Source organism: Dryobates pubescens, chromosome 8 (assembly GCF_014839835.1).
Source record: "Dryobates pubescens isolate bDryPub1 chromosome 8, bDryPub1.pri, whole genome shotgun sequence".
In the NCBI taxonomy this organism is placed as follows: domain Eukaryota; kingdom Metazoa; phylum Chordata; class Aves; order Piciformes; family Picidae; genus Dryobates; species Dryobates pubescens.
The window spans coordinates 20,886,868-20,901,534 of record NC_071619.1 but is presented as its reverse complement, the minus strand read 5'-3'; positions in this window follow the sequence as shown (position 1 = coordinate 20,901,534).

Sequence of the window (14,667 nt, the reverse complement as noted above, 5' to 3'; positions counted from 1 at the left end):
CTTTTTAAGTCCTAACTGCAAAAGTGCTGTGCAACAACAAAGAAAGAAAAAGAAAAATAATTAGCCTCAAAGCCACTACTTGATGACAGATCTAAAATATTATAAAATCAGAAACAATATAAAGATGTTCCTATGAGTTGGGAAGGAGGGTTCCTACCAATAATTACCTCATTGAAAAGTCATCCATCTTCCTGCTCTACTGCATTAGAAATTTGAAACTATCAGGATTTAATCTGACTTTGATCTCACTCAGTGATGCACAACACAAAAAGGTAGATCAGAGTACTAGGATAAGACTGCTCCTGCATCTGGAATGCTCCTTGAGATGGGTTTGTTTACCAAATTTCACTTTGGATCTTAAAAGAAACCAGAATTTTCAACCCTAATCACCAGACACAGAAACGGACAAGAGAAATGGGAAAGGTTTACTCCCAGGCAGCCTGGCAAACTTTAGAAATTATCGGGATAGAATGCAGATGGTGTCTAATCACTCAACCACAGGACGTGTCCCAAACTAGAATCTAAGCTATTCTCCCAGCAGAATGACTTCACCAGCAACAGAGCCAGCCTTGTATGACCTCTGGAAGTAACTGCCCTTTGTTAGGCCACAACCTTGCATGATTATCACTACAGACAGCTTTAAGAAGTTAGTAACAGCTTTTCAAAACCTGACCGTTCCTTGTCCTTCACAATGCACTACTCAGACAACTGCTCCTTCCTTTCATTCTGCTGCAGCAGGGCACAATGCCACCAAGGCAACGCATAAAGCTGCTGAAAGCAAAGATCAAAGTAAGATTTGCCAGGTTTTGCAAGCCATTAAACCCACAATTTCTAAAGAGGTCCTTTAGGTAGCGATGAAGGGACATTTAACCACACCAAGTTCATAGTTTGCTACAAAACCATGAGAAAACAGAAGATACATTCCGATCAGAAGTTACTGAAAACAAAAGAAACTTCAGTATAGGCTTTTTTTTTTCTGTCTTACTTTCTTTTAATTAATCAAGACAGTGAAAATTTCACACATTAAGAAAAAGAAATCAACCTCTCTATCAAGCCATTCATCAGAAAACCTTCAACATGGCCTATGAACTAAAGCCTCAATTAGCAGATTCCTCTTAACATTACCCTACTATTCACCTTCAGTGTTCAAACTCAGGTGCTGCTACTTATGCACCTCTATACAAACTAAGGATTTAAATAACATGATATGATATTCATAGCTCCCCAGCCTTGCAGCAGCCACCAGGATTTGCAGGTCTGAAACCTAGATCACACATCAATCATTTCAAAAGCAAGCACAGTCCATTGTGGACGAGAACAACATATTTGTGTAACCATAAGTGTTCAGATCTCCCAGTCACATTTTAAATTGGTGGAGAGTTTAGTACATATGCCAGGATTTTTCGTGCTTAGCATCCTTAAGGGTTGCTTTGCCTTTTAAAAAAAAAAAAAAAAAATCAGCTTGTTTGCTAGTAATAAGTAGCAATGTCTGGTAGAATTCCTAGAAAGAGTCAGCCTTTTAAATAAGGTAAGTATGCCAAGAATCAATACTTCAAAAACATTTTTCACACTTGACAACTGCAAATTCTCTTCAGCAAATGCCCTGATATACAAGACAAGAGTTTCCTGAACACTGCATAAAGGCCAAAGCCAGAAATACTACACCATTAGACACATTCCCTTACAAGCTACCTCACTCAAACTCATAAACCACCATTTTACTATGCTAAGGTGATAAAATGAAAATATTTGCCCTGTATTTTTCTCCCAACTTCTGCTTTCTACCTGAAAGATTAATTTTTTGAAGGGGAACAAGAAGAATGTATAAAAGTTCCATGGCAGAACGTTACTACTCTTCAAGTGGTGATCAGACTACACGCTGAATGGCAATAGCCTTCAACAGAATGCTGCTTAAGAGCAATAGGTCACCTAATAAAGTTCTTGTCACTACCCTCACTATCTGCTGCTTACTGATGACAGGCTTTGCAATCAGTTCACATCTACTTTAAAAAAAAAAACAAATTTTTTAAAAAATCATTACTTATTTTTTCCACTTGTATTATTTTCCTGACAACTCCTCTGTAATTTCATCAGACTCCCCACATTATGTAAGTCTCCAAGCCATTCTTCCTTGTCTGGTTTTCCCCAGCAAATCAGATAAAACTGATCACCGAAACTGCAAAGTTAAAATTTATGTTTGGTACTCAATATTAGCCAACTTATTTCAAAGGCTGAAGGTTGCAGCATACGCTTACACACAAGCTATATCAAAAAAATAGCTATGGCTAATGTTGGGAGAACAAGTTCCATTAAACATTAGAATAGAATACATAGAAAGTACATAGAATAAACCAGGTTGGAAGAGACCTTCAAGATCATCGCGTCCAACCCATCAACCAATCCAACACCACCCAAACATCTAACCCACGGCACCCAGCACCCCATCAAGTCTCCTCCTGAAAACCTCCAGTGATGGCGACTCCACCACCTCCCCAGGCAGCCCATTCCAATGGGCAATCACTCTTTCTGTATAGAACTTTTTCCTAATATCCAGCCTGAACCTCCCCTGGCGCAGCCTGAGACTGTGTCCTCTTGTTCTGGTACTGGCCGCCTGGGAGAAGAGACCAACATCCGTCTGTCTACAACCTCCCTTCAGGGAGGTTCTTCATTCTCCTAGTAGGACTGAAAACAGACTTCAGTGTCACACCCAGACCACACCACACTTCTTTAAATACAGTTAAATAACAGTGCAGAGTGGTTAGCTTCTGTATTGAACCATAGAAATTTAGACTAAATTCAGGACTTAGTAGAGCAAGGAAAAAAACCCTACACATATCATAATCAGAACAGAAACAACATTTGAACTTCGAGACAAGCAGTTTCCTCCCTTGGCCTGACTATTAAAAGAAGCAGGACGGATTTGTGTGCACACATGTATCTGTATATGCTACACACCCAAGTGGGATGTGGATTCCTTTCTAGTGATTTCTTTTGGTGTTTTCTGGAGGGGAGAGAATAATTTTTAATTTATTATTTTTTAAGTCAAACTTCCAGAAAGACGACTTTCATGCTGTTGGATACTAGCTTAGAGAAGCAGAGGAGCTTCTGACAGGCCGGCTTCTCAATCTAAATGATTCCACATTGGCAACTGACAGTCCTTTCAATGAAGAAGCACCTGAGTACTTAATGACAGAGAATTAATGATCTGACAATAGGTAAGGTACTTGCTCAAGCATTAGTAAGGAAACAGAGTGACACCTTACATGAAAAGCTCCTTGAATGCCATTTAAACTTGTCAAATTGCAGAAAATAGAGCTGCAAATTGATAAAATCAAGGTTATTCATTATGTGAACTAATGTCTAATTTTCTAAAATTGCATCCATTTTACACAAGTTAAACCAAAAGAGATTCTCTGCCTGAAATATTAATGAGTAGAAACAGTCCTGGACAGTGCAAACTTCCCAGCTGTAATTCATTCAGGGTTCCTACAGCTACAGGACACCAAACCAGCCACTTTCTCTGATCTCCTGTAAAACACAGATTCATTCCCTAAATGAATTCCCTGCTTCAACCAGAGCACACTGTCAAGAGAGGGTGAAATTGCTAGCCAAGAAGAATCCACAGCAACCCTTGGTGATACACTCCAGTGCTTAATTACCCTCATTCTTTTCAAACACAGCTTTCTTCTAGCTTAAATTTATCCAGCTCCAACTTCCAGCCAGGAGCAATTACAATACACTTGTCAACTAGACAGAAGAACACTTCTAGTCCTTATATAGGTACTTAAAGACTGGTCAAGCCACCTCTAAACCTTTGTTCAATAAGGTAAAAAAGATTGTGCTCTCAGAGTGTGTCACTGAAGAATACGTTTTTAAGACCTTTTAATCAATCTGACAGATTGCCTCTGATCCTCCTCCAATTTATCAGCATCCTTCTAGCACTGTTGAAATGAAACCTGGGCATACTATCACAAAAGCAATTGCACCAGCGACAAAGGCATTACCTCCTGACTCTCATTTAACAGTCTCTTGTTTTCACAGCCAAAGACCTTGCTAATTCTTGTGGTAACTTGGGAAGTGGTTATTCAGCAGATACATAGAATAAACCAGGTTGGAAGAGACCTTCAAGATCGTTGCGTCCAACCCATCAACCAATCCAACCCACCTAAACAACTAACCCATGGCACCCAGCACCCCATCAAGTCTCCTCTGAAAACCTCCAATGACGGCGACTCCACCACCTCCCCCAGCAGCCCATTCCAATGGGCAATCGCTCTCTCTGTATAGAACTTTTTCCTAACATCCAACCTAAACCTCCCCTGGCACAGCCTGAGACTGTGTCCTCTTGTTCTGGTACTGGATGCCTGGGAGAAGAGACCAACATCCGTCTGTCTACAACCTCCCTTCAGGTAGTTGTAGAGAGTAATTAGGTCACCCCTGAGTCTCCTCTTCTCCAGGCTAAGCAATCCCAGCTCCCTCAGCCTCTCCTCATAGGGCTTGTGTTCCAAACCCCTCACCAACTTCGTTGCTCTTCTCTGGACTCGTTCCAGCAAGTCAACATCCTTCCTAAACTGAGGGGCCCAGAACTGGACACAGTACTCGAGGTGCAGCCTCAAGACCCTCTTAGAGTCCTCCCATTCCCTGACGGGTCGGTCTTCTGATCCTGCAACTGCAACCTCTTTACTTCATAGATTCCAAATTTAACTTTTGGTTCTACTAAGAGACTATACACTTGCTTCCTTACATTTGCTTATGTTACTGTCTTGGAAACCTGCTATCACAGAATGCCATCTTCATTGTCGACACAAGACTGGAGGGAGCATATCTGCAGACTAATCACTAATGATCTGAGTATTTCTTTCACTAGTTAAAAAAAATAGTGTAAACAACAAAGCTAGGAAGCAAATGGTGCAGGACCTTACTAGAAAGACATTACACAGCAATGATTACTTGTTAATTATCCCATTTAGAGACCTGTCACAGCTGGCCAGTCAGTAATGTCATTACTGTGTGCCATGCTAATTCTTTATCACTTTTGTTACCACAGGACATTTTGGGGGGGAAAATCAACTGCCTTAGAGATGGCTAGAGTATTTCATTTAATCAACTGAATCTTTCAAAATAAGAGATAACAAGTTACTTTGATATGATCAAACCATTTTGGCTGACATGAATTATATTATTACTCTTTGTTACTCAAATTCCATTATCAACCATTTCAGTATTTGTCCAGGATAAACATCAAGTTGACAGGGATATAACTACAGGGTTTGTCTTGTTTACCCCTTTTTATACATTGGCACAACATTAGGTTTCTTTCTGGTTTCTGGAACCTCCCCACCAAACCAGGAATTAATATCATCATATTTTTTAAATCTGTTTATGAATGGATGGGGCAAATTTGCTCCAGCAACAACTATTCACGTGAGAGAACCCCTGAATGCTGCTTTGTGTGGTTTGATGAGAGACTACCACTGCAAAGCCAAGTGTAATTGTATGAAATCCTGTTTCAGTCAGCTTTCACAGCCTTTGCTCAGTGCTGTCAAGCTCCATACCACTGCAGAGAGGGGAACAAATACTACAGGCAACAAGAATAAGAAACAGGGAGCTTAGAGGGCTCAAACCTGGATCTTCTTACCATTCACTGCAATGATGCAACTAAGCTGCTCTGCTTTCCAAGGCTTTAATAGATCCTGTGTTAACAGTGGACAGAGCCAGGACACTTGGCTCTGATGAAAATTTTAGACAATAAGTCTTGCTGGCAGAGGTGTTGCAGGTCAAGTTTGTTATTTGCCTCTAGACACAAGCAGCATGGTGTTTCATTTTCTGAAGAGAAAGAGTCACAAAAGACAAAACCCCAGGAAATTTGGTAATCTCAATGAACCACGCTCATCCTTAAAAACAGTCTTGGGTTTTAAGAGTGTAGAAGGCAGTTTGGAAATGGGGGCCACATGTTTCCAATCCTAACCCAACATACTGCCCAAATTAATTTAGGTAGGAAGAGAAGAAGGGGAGAAATTAGATTTCACACAAAGAGCAGGATCCTGAGCAGTGAGACAGTATGGTTGAAGAACAGAACAGAACAGAGGTGCATTTTGAAATTCCAAGGATAGCTGTACTTACAGGTCAGTAACCTGACAGCACAAATACTTCAACTGCAAGGGTGACAGTACTGGCAAGGGAATGCCAGTTGTGCCTCACTTTCATGGTAACAGGCTCAGGGGAAAACACCAAAAAAAACCAAGATCACAGAGCTAGCCAAATTGACTGGCAGCTCAGAAGAGGTGGCACAGGTGACAGCAACCAGGCTAAAATGTTGGGACTAAATCAAACTGACACAAGCATAACCAAAATGGTCTATTTTAAAACCACTTTTGCAGAAGGCTGCTGCCATTTCTACCACTGTCAACAGCAGTCAAAATGACAATTTCACAGGAACAGTACTGCAAGAAGGTGCTCTTCTACCTCCATTCCCCCCTTGTCTTAGGAAAATAGCAATGAAAATATTTTAATGAATTTTGTTTAAAAAAAAAAAATAATAAATCAAAGCAAAGCAACAAGCATATGGTGCCTTTATCAAAAGGAACAACAATAGGCATGGATGTGCACTTGTGCCTCCAGAATATCAAAGATGGAGAAATGTGGCAACTCATCAGTATGAGCAAGAAACAGGCATGATGACCTTTACAGCCAGAATCACAAGGTTGCAGACTTCTCCCAGGACAGATTGGTTCCCAGAAGACCTCACCTCTACTCCACTCAAAACAAATTAATTCCTTTTTCAAAAAAATCTGTTAGGAAAAATTAAAAATATGTGGGTTTTTTTATTATCATGTGAAGAAACACCACCATTCTTTGCAGAATCATTTAAAAGACATAGTTTTTATATTTTCTTAAACAGTGTTTTCTTAGGACTTCTATGCTCATTCCTATACAGTATTAGGAAACACAAATCTGAACAGGAGATGTAAAACACCTGAAAAAAAAAAATAAGACTACATTAGAAGAAAAATAACTACACACCTTGTAGAAGGAAGTATTTTTCAGCTCCCGTTGCTACCAATTGACTAAAGCAACATTGTGCCAATTGACCTAGTTGATTCATTCAGAAGAAAAATCCAAGAGATACTCCATGTACCAGCAAAGCTGCATGTTGACACACCTCTTAAAACAGGACTTGCTGATTTTCAGCCTATGTTCTCACAAAACAGGGAAACAGCTGTTAATAACTAACAGCAGTGCTTGAAACCGAGTAGTCACACACAGTACTTTCAATATTTTAGATTTTTACAACAGGGAATACATCATTAACTCACATCAAGCTATCTGTGCATTTTTTAAGACTTCCTTCACATTGCAGAACACAATTTAATAGACATGACCTCCTTAACATCTTCCCCTTCTCCCATTAACAAGCCTCTAACATCCCTGTGGTACCTTGAGCAATTGCTTGCACAGAGAAGCACTAGCAGGGAGGCATTTAAACTGTTCCAGCTGTCTTTCATGCAGCTTTCAACGCCATGTGATCAGCAAATGCTCTATAGACTACAGCAATCCACAAACTGTAACTTCATTATTTACAGCAAAACTAGACCTTAACATGGATTGCAACAGTATAGCACAGATATCACAAAGCATCCTCTTCTAACCGTAAAAGGCATTATTTCTAGAGCAGAAACTGTTCCCTTCTTCATTAGCATCAAAATGTCACTAATGGTGCCACTAGACATCAAGCAGCATCCTTTTGAGAATCTGGCATATTCTTCACTCTCACAGCTTTCAGATGAGTACAGCATTCAGCTGAATAACTTTTTAAACAAATGACATGTCACAGCCTTGACACAAAAATGCTTGCACCTTGTCAATCATTCACTCACCATCAAGTTCAAATGCTCATCTTCAGAGATGAATTTGATCTGCACTGCAGTTAATGTTAAATACGGACTCTCGAAGATGAGTGTAAGTAGAAGTACAAAGCAAATGCGGCAAATCAGAGAAAATACCACGCCATTTGTACAGTAAACAGGTAGCTTCTGTGCCATGTGGAAATTCAGGCAAGCAGAACAAAAGCTGAGTGCTCGATGACAAGGATGGAAATGTAAGCTGGTATGGATGGCCTCCCACTTTAAACTGGTGACCTAAACATCCCAGCCCAAAGGTTAGCTACTGTTTTATCTATCACGCTTGTTATGCTGCAACCATCACTATAATATAACACAGCCAGCCAGGTCCTTTATTGCCAGAGAGAAAGCCATGTGTCATTTCCAACACCCCAGTTATTTCTTTGATAGATGTGTAAAACAAAGCACTACTGTGTACAGCAAGTTGCCTGCACTAGCCAAGGCATCATTCATCAACCTGTTTGAACCAATTCAGTTTGAGCTGAAGCTATGATAAAAATTAAACGTTAGTCACTTTGCAATTATTTAGGCAAAATGATAGCAGTTACTAACTTTTTTATTCAATCTCACCACTTCGGTGTCTCAACAGTAACTCAAATATCTTGAAGTTGCCTGTGAGGAAAGAGTAGAAGCCAACTAAAGGCATAGTCTGAGGTTTCTGAAAGGTCCAGAAGAATTCGGTTCAAAAGCTGGATGCTTAACACCTGCAGTTCACTTCAGAAATAACAATCTAAGATGCCTGTAATGACAAAGAAAATGGTCTTTACAGGTTCCAGATGCTATTCAAATTGATAACAATGCAGCATATAAACTACAGGAAGGGTCTTGTTTAATATTACACTCTTACTGTTTTTTCTGAGTAATTTTTAGACAGTCATCTTGGCCTCGATCTCCTCTCCTCCCCATTTCCCAGCTCCCTCTCCAGAGGGCTTTCCACTGAACAGTATGGTGTTTCACAATTACACTTTTAATGGAGAACTACATTTAGTCTAGAAGCTCACCTTCTGGCATAGCACTGCTTTGACATGACACTTTTGACCAGCCTGGTCCCAGACTTTTCCCAGTCCTCCCAGATCACTCAGAGAAGCCACTTTAACCATCTGTGCATGCTGTCTTCTGTGGAGACTTTGCTGAGCTACCTCACATAGCTGAGACGATTGAGTTTTTGCCTGGTATGCCTCAGTTTACAGTTAAGGACATTCTGATTACTTCCTTTAATCTTGGTGCTAACCATCATAGACAATGAATGATTACACAAACTGGTCAGTCAGCTGACATCATCTAAGCTGATACAGAACAGTTCAGAAGTTATTGATTCTTGCAGATTTTAATATCCCATTGAACAGCTCAATTTGATTAACTCAATTTAATTCAGTGCTACTCATTCATTAGTTTGAGCTCTTAACTTCCACATGCTATTTTAGCCAGGTTTCTGTCTCTGCAGTTTCCTTTTAAACTCTCTTTCATGAGTCAGGCAACTCTATACTGTATTTGCAGTCAAAGACCTCAGGGAATCAGCTCAAGAGCAGCAATCATCAACAAAGCTGAGTTCCTCCCTTAAAGCAGGCTCCTCTTAATCATTCTTTGGATGAAGGTGCTGCAGCTTCATTGAAAATGGCTCCAATGCAAGACATTCCAAAGACTCCAGGCAGCGGATAAGTGGCACACCAGGACACAAGAGCTTGCTTAAATGTGAGAGTGTCTCTATGTTCAGTGATAGCAGCCTGCTCTGTGCTGCTCTCTTTTGGCATTTTGATGCTTTTTCAAGCTACTTTAGGAAAGCTGGAGGCAGTGTGCATCCTCTTCACAACAGTGTGTGTGTACAGACCTTTCTGCCTTACTGTGCCAGCACAACACAGCCATACTTCTCATTCTAAGCCATTTCATCTAAGGAGGTCTCTTGGAAATGAACACTGGCATGGAGGAGAAAGGGAATTTAACAGCATGTCCTGAAGCTCTTAAAGCAATGTATTTTTCTCCTGGTTCAAAATTATTTTATTACATCTCAGATTTTCACCACATCACCTCAAATGGCAGGAACTGACCCACCACTCAATTTCATAGCATTGTCATTACTGCAAAGTAGCATCTCTTTTAATGGTGCCAAGGTTAGCAGCTCCAGACAGAAAACAGAGATTATGGTAGGGTGCCCATTTACCCACTGCCACCTCATTTCATCAGCCATTTATCAACACATTCTTCATCTGGCAAAATAAAAATCAATGGTAGGCGGAGCTCTTTCAGTAGTGTGATACAGGTGGTAACACAGCTGAGATCAAACACTTTCATCTTGTCTCCAGAGCCAGCTTGGCTGCAGACTAGCTGCTTCTCAATTAGAGATTGCAATACTCCTGGCAAGGGTTAAACATGCTTTCTACAGCTGGGTGTGCGCTTAGCTATTGCTTTCTTACTGATGGAACACTCACTGTCTTCTTACTAGCTCACCCACCGTTTACCCAAGATTCACGAGAAGATAAAAGCTTATCTCAAGTTATGTATGAGTGAGATAGGAATCTATGCAAAGTTTTAAGCAGATAAGGAGACCAAGATTTTAGAACACTGATGGCACATTAGAGTCTATAAACCCTCTCACACACTGCAATAACCATTTGTCTCAGTCTCCTACAAGAGAAGGGTTATAACTGCGTTGTTAACAAAGCCCAAGGAAGTTTCAGAAGACCTCCTGGCCTGTTGCCTAGTCATTTCTGTTCCCTGAACACCTTTACACCAGGTTGGGATAACAGCAACTGCCCAACACCTATTGGCTTGCACAGGAAATTTCACCAAGCTCAGTTTCTTGGGATATACACAAGGACAACTGAGGAGTACCAACATTCCAGTGCTCCAGAGAGAAAGGGTCACCATAGCAGCTTGTTCCACTTTCAGAAATCTTTATCCCTCTCTGGATTTTATATTTAGTATGCAAGTTAAATACAAATTAGTTATCCCATCTCAAGGAACAATCCTGAAATCAACAGGCTAATAATGGCTTGTTTTCTTGTGTCACCAAAAGCAAGTTGTCTGTTATTGGAAGCTTTTTTTCTCCCCTATGTTCAGGCTAGTTTCTCATCCAGTAATGTACACATTGTATTTTGCACCTTACAAATTCCTAGTATGTACGTAGCTCAATAAATCAGCACTTATAAATCAGCCACAGTCTCTGTGTTGCATCCATCTTCCCACTCCCTGCCCTGAAATGCTTTGTCAGCAAAGGCTTGAGCTATTGGTTCTGCAGGTGCATGTAGATCAATATTAAACACATGGTAGTTTACTCTTCAGTGACTAATATTAGCACTGCTTCACCAGTCATTTAAAGAGTGCAGTTACCTAGGTGAGATTTCCAAAGCACTTAGCAGTGACCAAAATCAGTGGTATAACTCTTGTTGAGACAAAGAACACAGATCCTTCCTTAAGTAATTATTACATTGGCTAGGGGCCACAACATTCCTTAAAGTTTAGTAAGTAGAACCACAGTAAAAGAGCTGCCAGATGGTTCAGTACAAGCTCGTGGGTTATATCTACCAGCCCTTTCACCGGCTGGAACCAACAAACATGGCTGTCCGGAGAAACAGGCACATCTTGCCACATCAATACTATGCAAAACATATCTATCAGCTTCATTTCTATTCTTTTCCACAGGAAAAAAATCTGTACACAGAACTCTCACTTCACCACCCTTCAATGCAAAGTAGAGTCATTTTTTTCTATGTATTTTAGGTTGCAACTTTGCTGGGACTCAAAGAGGTAGAACCACAGAACTGTATAAAACAAAGGAAAAACATACATCAGAGATTAGGCTGAAGCAGCCACAACTTCACATAAACTGTTTCCATCTCCAAAAGTAATTCTGACTCTTAATTGCATCAACATTTCCTCTTACCAAAGAGGCAGGAAATATCTTTGCTGCTAAAGTACCACATGTTTTAGGGTATAATCATAAGCTGATGAAAAGCAAAAAACTGGGATATATACAGTTAGTACTGCTGCTGTGAATACTCTGTTAGACTGGATCCCTGCTCTGTACCAAGTGCATCTTCAGTACTCACCAATTTGAAATGTGCAGGCTATTATTTACATACCATCTTCATGTTCCAGCTGCTTTAGGAACAAGACAACATTCCACAGAAAATGCCTCTCTGCTCTCTCCTCTTGTTCTTTTACACAACCTTGGGCTACAGTGCTCTCAGCCAAATGCCAAAAAAAACAGACTTTCATTCTTCATGGCATCACTCTACCCCACAAGGAAACACAAAGCTGTCAGTCCCACATGCACATCACCATTTACTAAGAAATCATCCTGTCCTCTCACTCACCCACCCCTCAACAGACAAGTAACTTCACCAAATGCATATCAGCTTTCAGTAGGAAATGGAAAAGCCTGCAGCCAAAGCAACAGCTGCCACAGCTGGTTTAACCATCAGTAGAAAAGGAAGTGAAGCCTAGAGGAGAAGAAGACTGAAGCTCAGTAGTCTCGGCTGTTACTCGTATTACAGAAGGCCTTGATCAGCACTGTTACAGGTGCAGTACCAATACACACTAAGACTCTGACTCAGGCAAAGCCTCTATACAGGATTGAGGCACCCACAATGACCACTTGACGTGGCTAAGGTCACAAAAGGAAAACTGGGATTTGTTTCTCCTCTTCTCTGACACTGATCAGCATTAGACCGGGGAATATGGGGCCATTCAAGTGCAAAAGCTCCAGCAGTACACAAGGAGCCTTTAAGAAGGAAATCAAGTGGGCTAGTCTTGAAACTGTAGTTATCAAAATTGTGATTCAAACTTTCATGCCAATGCTCCTAAGCTGCTTCCAGGTCCTGAACTGGCTCCACTATCTGTAGAATGTTGCAGTAGGTGAAAAAATGAACACTGCACCTACTGCACAAATCCAGACCAGGCAACCCAGGAGTTGTTTCCCCTCTCCTGAATTTCATTTCTCTTAAGCCTTGATCAGAAATCTATACAAAAGATCCCAGCCCCAGGGTCTAATATGGGTTTGGTGGTGGATTTTTGTTTACTTGTTTTTTTTACCTTGTGATGGAGCTTAACTTCCACTCATTGATGATCCAAGGTGGAGATAAAGGAAGAACTGAGGCTAACTATAAGCCTTTTAACTACTCCATTAACACCAAATATGTGCTCCTCTGTTTTAAGATGTTGCTAAAGCCACATAACTTCACAACCCTCTCTGCTTTGAGGGATGCATTTGCCCTGCCCTCCAGGCATTTCTGTGTTTGTACTACTGTGTATATGATTCCATGATGCCAAATGCAATACATTTGCATAATAAGAAATAGCTCCTACCCCAAAAAGTGGTTCCAATTTAAAACAATGTGCAATGAGGGGGATGAACCAAATACAGGGGGTAATATAAGAGGATGGAAAAACTATTACAGGACCAGGTGTTTTCATTGACTATCTCTACTCCTTTCTTGTTTTACAGAGTTTAGATGCCTACAACACACATCCCATAAAGGCTGAACTGAGTTTTGAGGCTTTCTCTGCTCCAGAAGAGGGCAGAAATATAGCATAAAGCTATGCTAATCCTGGGAAATTTGGCTCATCCAATTCACTTCGAAGTATGCATTACAAGTGATAGGGTAATTCTCTAGAGGAGTGTTAGAAAGGGCAGGGATTTAAATGCCACTCTGAATTTTACAACAGGTGAAGGTTGTCTGACTTGACCCTGCTTTTTCATGACTAGTTTATTCCATTCATAGATATCTAAAAAGAACAAGAGAGAAAATGTATGAGCATACCTCTTCTTACCTGTGTCTGCAGCAAAGACCACATTAATTTCTAGCATGCCCACTACACACCCCCCTCTACAGCTTGTATCACTCAGAATCCATACCATAGGGGTGTGACATGTCCTCCAGATTACAATATGCCCATTCATTTTCAGATACCAGTGCTGCTGCTTAGGATGACTGATGCAAATCAGGAATTTACTATAGAAATAACAACCACCAACCAAACAAAACCCAAAAAAACCCCAACAAAACACCTATGTGCCAAGAGAAAAGGAGACACATGTGCCAAGCTCTTTTCCAAGAAGATTATGCTAGAAAACTGGGCAGTGATCTGAAAGGATAACTTCAGATGAATAGACTCATCTGCAGCCCATGTACTTAACCTGTATGCCAACAAGCAATATAGCACAGTTCTGCTATTCATCCCATCTGATTGCAGAAGGGTGGGAGTTGGAAGCTTTGAGCTGCCAAAATACCATCCACTAGCCAAAAGGTACATTTGGTTGCTTGTCAGTGCAGCAGATGTGAAATGGGCATCCCTTCCTTTCTCTGACCTCCTCAAGGACAGCAAAAGCAGTTCCAGAGGAGGAAATAACAAAGGCCAGTAAAAGTAACTGATTTTCTGAAAGTTATGGGGTTTAACACTATTTCCACATGATGTTCTTCCATAAAAATTTGTCAGGAAAATGTAATGCCTTTGATAGTTATCTCATGTATAAGAAAATTAAGGGAGCTAAGGACATTCAGATTAAAAACAAATAAAAATAAAACCACCCAAAGAAGCACAAAACACAAAGAAAGGGGGGTGGGGGTGTGTGTGAAGAGCGACAGACAGTTATCAATAGCAGCAAGAAAGATTTGTCCTGCCAGGATTAAGAGGAGGTCTGACCAGCATATGGAAATACTGCACATATAGGACTCATACAACACAGAATCATGAGCCCATATAAAACATCTCCAATTCTTCATAGAATTACCCTCCTTAGTCATTGTCTGTTGAAGCACTAAAACAT